Raw genomic sequence first — 5,610 nt, 5'->3', positions numbered from 1 at the left:
TTCATTGGTCAGTCCGCTCCCGACATTAAGAAAAAGCTGCAAAGGCTGGAGGGGCTCCAAGATCATACGCTCCAAGATTTAGTAAAAGAAGCAGAGAAAGTCTATCATAAGAGGGAAACAGAAGAAGAGAGGCAGGAGAGAGAGAAGAAAGAAATGGAGGAGAGGGAAAATAGACGGGATCGCCGTCAGGAGAGAAATTTGAGTAAAATTTTGGCCGCAGTTGTAAATGATAGACAGTCAGGAAAAGGTAAAACAGGGCTCCTGGGCAACAGGGCAGTGAAACCGCCAGGTGGCAGAAAGATACCACTGGAAAAAGACCAATGCGCCTATTGCAAAGAGAAAGGACACTGGGCTAGAGACTGCCCTAAAAACCGGGAGCAATCCAAGGTCCTGACCCTAGAAGATGATTAGGGAAGTCGGGGCTCAGACCCCCTCCCTGAGCCTAGGGTAACTTTGTCCGTGGAGGGGACCCCCGTCAACTTCCTGATAGACACCGGAGCAGAGCATTCAGTACTCACTAGCCCCCGAGGCAAGCTAGGCTCTAAAAAGACCATGGTGATTGGAGCCACTGGTAGTAAATTTTACCCCTGGACGACCGAATGAGCCCTACAGATAAACAAGAACATAGTGACCCACTCCTTCCTGGTGATACCTGAGTGTCTTGCTCCCCTCTTGGGGCGCGATTTGCTAACCAAACTAAAGGCTCAAGTCCAATTTACTTCAGAAGGCCCACAAGTAAGCTGGGGAAAAGCCCCCGTTGCCTGCCTTGTCCTCAACACAGAGGAAGAGTACCGGTTGCATGAAGAGCAACCCAAAAATGCAGTCTCTTCAGGCTGGCTAACTGCGTTCCCCAATGTCTGGGCAGAACAAGCAGGAATGGGGTTGGCTAAACAAGTGCCTCCGGTTGTGGTAGAACTTAAAGCTGATGCCACCCCCATCTCGGTAAGACAATACCCCATGAGCAAGGAAGCTAGGGAGGGCATCCGGCCTCATATCCAGAGGTTGCTAGACCAAGGAGTTTTAGTGGCCTGTCAGTCCCCCTGGAATACACCACTTCTGCCAGTTCGAAAACCAGGGACCAATGACTATCGCCCGGTGCAAGACCTCCGGGAAGTTAACAAAAGGGTCCTGGACATTCACCCCACAGTCCCGAACCCGTACAATTTATTAAGCTCTCTCCCACCCGAGAGAACATGGTATACAGTCCTGGACTTAAAAGATGCCTTCTTTTGCCTGCGCTTGCACCCTAAGAGTCAGCTCCTGTTTGCCTTTGAATGGAGGGACCCAGAGGGAAGACAGACTGGTCAACTAACCTGGACTAGGCTACCACAGGGGTTCAAAAATTCCCCCACCCTGTTTGACGAGGCCCTCCATCGGGATCTCGCGCCTTTTCGCGCTCGAAACCCTCAGCTTACCCTACTACAGTATGTGGATGATCTCTTGGTCGCGGCGGCCTCGAAGGAGCTGTGTCACCAGGGAACTGAGAGGCTCCTCACAGAACTGAGTGACTTGGGGTATCGAGTTTCGGCTAAAAAGGCACAAATTTGTCAAACTGAGGTAACCTACCTGGGGTATACCCTCCGAGGGGGTAAAAGATGGCTCACAGAAGCCCGGAAGAAGACTGTTATGATGATCCCATCGCCAACCACCCCACGGCAAGTACATGAGTTTCTGGGGACTGCTGGCTTTTGTAGACTCTGGATTCCAGGCTTTGCAACCCTAGCGGCACCTCTATATCCTTTGACTAAAGAAGGGCTTCCTTTTGAGTGGAAAGAAGAGCACCAAAGAGCTTTTGAGGCTATCAAGTCGTCTCTAATGACTGCCCCCGCGCTAGCATTACCAGACTTGACTAAGCCTTTCGTCCTATATGTGGACGAGAGAGCGGGGGTAGCCAGGGGAGTGTTGACACAAGCACGGGGACCCTGGAAGAGACCTGTAGCCTATCTGTCAAAAAAATTAGATCCCGTTGCTAGTGGATGGCCCACATGTCTGAAAGCTATTGCAGCAGTAGCCCTGCTGATCAAAGATGCTGACAAATTGACAATGGGACAGCAGGTGACTGTTGTAGCCCCTCATGCCCTGGAAAGTATCATGCGGCAGCCACCTGACAGATGGATGACAAATGCCCCAATGACACACTATCAGAGCCTGCTGCTAAATGAGCGTGTAACCTTTGCGCCCCCCTGCCATCCTCAACCCAGCTACCCTTCTCCCTCTAACAAATGATTCAGTCCCAGTACATCAATGTACAGACATCCTCGCTGAAGAAACTGGGACCAGAAGGGACCTGACTGACCAACCCTGGCCTGGAGCTCCCAGTTGGTATACGGACGGCAGCAGTTTCCTGATAGAGGGGAAGCTAAAGGCTGGAGCTGCGGTGGTGGACGGGAAAAAGGTAATTTGGGCAAGCGCTTTGCCTGAAGGAACATCGGCATAAAAGGCTGAACTTATAGCGCTTATACAAGCCCTCCGAGAGGCTAAAGGTAAGATCGTTAACATCTATACTGACAGCCACTATGCTTTTGCTACCACACACATCCATGGGGCCATCTACAGGCAGCAAGGGCTATTGACTTCGGCTGGTAAAGACATTAAAAACAAAGAAGAAATTCTGGCCCTGTTGGAAGCCATACATGCACCTAAGAAGGTAGCCATCATCCACTGCCCCGGCCACCAAAGAGGAGAAGACTTGGTGGCCAAGGGCAACCGAATGGCAGACTCAGTGGCAAAACAAGTTGCTCAAGGGGCCATGATCTTAACTGAAAAAGGTGATCTGCCCAAAAGCCCTGAGGATGAGAGGTATAACATAAAAGAGCTATTGTGGACCAGTGATCCCCTCCCATACTTTTTTGAAGGGAAAATAGAATTGACTCCCGAAGAAGGAATAAAATTTGTGAAAGGACTACACCAATTCACCCACCTGGGAGTTGAAAAGATGATGAGACTAATTAAAAATTCCCGATACCAAGTCCCCAACCTGAAGTCAGTGGCTCAAAAGATTATAGACTCCTGCAAACCATGTGCATTCACTAATGCGACTAGAGCCTACAAAGAACCTGGAAAGAGACAACGGGGAGACCGTCCTGGAGTGTATTGGGAGGTAGATTTTACTGAAGTTAAACCTGGAATGTATGGTAACAAGTATCTGTTAGTATTTGTAGACACCTTTTCAGGATGGGTTGAGGCGTTTCCCACTAAAACTGAGACTGCCCAGATTGTGGCCAAGAAGATCCTTGAAGAAATCCTGCCAAGATTTGGAATCCCTAAGGTAATCGGGTCTGACAATGGACCAGCCTTTGTTGCCCAGGTAAGTCAGGGCTTGGCCACTCAGTTGGGCATCGATTGGAAATTACACTGTGCTTACCGCCCTCAAAGCTCAGGACAGGTAGAGAGGATGAATAGGACCTTAAAAGAGACCTTGACTAAATTAGCCATTGAGACCGGCGGGAAAGACTGGGTGGCTCTCCTCCCTCTTGCGCTCTTCCGAGCCCGAAACACCCCTGGACGTTTCGGGCTCACTCCTTTTGAAGTTCTGTATGGAGGACCTCCCCCCTTAATGGAAGCTGGTGGAACATTGGTTTCCGACTCTGACCCTGTCTTACCCTCCTCTTTGCTTATTCATTTAAAGGCCCTAGAAGTGATTAGGACCCAAATTTGGGACCAACTGAAGGCAGCCTATACCCCAGGGACAACCGCAGTACCCCACGGGTTCCGAGTTGGAGACAAAGTCTTGGTCAGACGGCATCGAACCGGCAGCCTCGAGCCATGGTGGAAGGGACCCTATTTGGTGTTACTGACAACCCCTACTGCGGTAAAAGTTGACGGGATTGCCTCCTGGATCCACGCCTCCCACGTCAAGAGGGCCGCCAGTCAAGATGAAGAAAACCACGAAGACAATTGGACAGTGGCAGCCACTGACAATCCTCTTAAGCTTCGTTTGCACCGTAGGTGCCACCCTGAGCCTAGGGAACCACAACCCTCATGCTCTAATTCAACAGTCCTGGGAAGTGCTTAATGAGGAGGGAAACATTGTATGGGCAACCACTGCAGTCCATCCCCTCTGGACTTGGTGGCCTGATCTCACACCTGACATCTGTAAGTTAGCGGCAGGATCCCCCAATTGGGACCTCCCCGATCATACTGATCTTAGTAACCCACCCTCTGAACAGCGATGTGTCCCAGGCGGGATAGGGAACTCGTATGGATGTTCGGGGCAGTTCTACCGAGCTAATCTTAGAGCTGCACAATTTATGTTTGCCCTGGTCAGGGTCGGAGCAAAAGGCTTCAACAAGAATGTGGGGGGGGGGGCATCAGATTACTTTTGTGGTAAATGGACATGTGAAACGACAGGGGAAGCTTACTGGAAGCCCTCCTCTGACTGGGACCTAATCACGGTAAAACGAAGTAGTGGCTATGATAAGTCAAACCAAGGAGAAAGAAACCCCTATAAATATCCAGAGAATGGGTGCGCTTTTAAAAACAGCCCCCCAGGATCATGCAAAGGTAAATACTGCAACCCCCTACTTATAAAGTTCACCGAGAAAGGGAAACAACACCGTCTGAGTTGGCTTAAAGGAAATAGGTGGGGTTGGCGAGTATACATTCCACTAAGAGATCCTGGGTTCATTTTCACGATCAGACTGACAGTGAGAGACCCGGCGGTGACACTCGTAGGGCCCAACAAGGTCCTTATAGAACCAAGCCCCCCAGTCGTACCGGCTCCCCTAAAGGTCCCGGCCGTACCAGCTCCACCAACTCCACAGCCCAACACGGTGGTACCCTTCCTAGGGACTAATACTCCCCTCATAAAGCCTACCTTGGCTTCCCCACCACCCCTAGATACAGAGAGCCGTCTGGTCAGTCTAGTCCAGGGAGGTTTTTAGCTTTAAATAGGACTAACCCTAATATGACTCAATCATGCTGGTTATGCTATGCCTCGAGCCCCCCTTATTATGAAGGAATAGCTCAGATCAGGACTTATCATATTACTTCAGATCATTCTCAATGCCTTTGGGGAGAAAACAGAAAGTTGACTCTAGCAGCAGTTTCAGGAAGAGGGCTTTGTCTGGGCCAGGTACCTCAGGATAAAGGGCACCTCTGTAATCAGACCCAGAACATCCAGTCTAGTCAAAGTGGTCAGTATCTAGTGCCCCCCCCCCCCAGACACAGTGTGGGCTTGCAATACCAGTCTCACTCCTTGTGTGTCTATGTCTGTTTTTAATAGTTCCAAAGATTTCTGCATTTTGGTTCAGCTTATTCCTAGACTCCTGTATCATGATGATAGCTCCTTTTTAGACAAATTTGAGCATCGGGTCCGCTGAAGAAGAGAACCCGTTACCTTAACTTTGGCAGTTCTATTAGGATTGGGAGTAGCGGCTGGAGTAGGTACAGGAACCGCTGCCTTAATTAAGACCCCCCAATACTATGAAGAACTACGTGCAGCTATGGATGTTGATCTTAGAACTATAGAACAGTCTATAACCAAATTAGAAGAATCTTTAACTTCCCTGTCCGAAGTGGTGCTACAGAATAGAAGGGGATTAGACTTATTATTCCTTAAAGAAGGAGGACTCTGTGCTGCCCTAAAAGAAGAATGTTGTTTTTATGTTG

Source organism: Mus musculus, chromosome X (assembly GCF_000001635.26).
Source record: "Mus musculus strain C57BL/6J chromosome X, GRCm38.p6 C57BL/6J".
In the NCBI taxonomy this organism is placed as follows: Eukaryota; Metazoa; Chordata; class Mammalia; order Rodentia; family Muridae; genus Mus; species Mus musculus.
Note: the sequence above shows the minus strand (reverse complement) of the source record.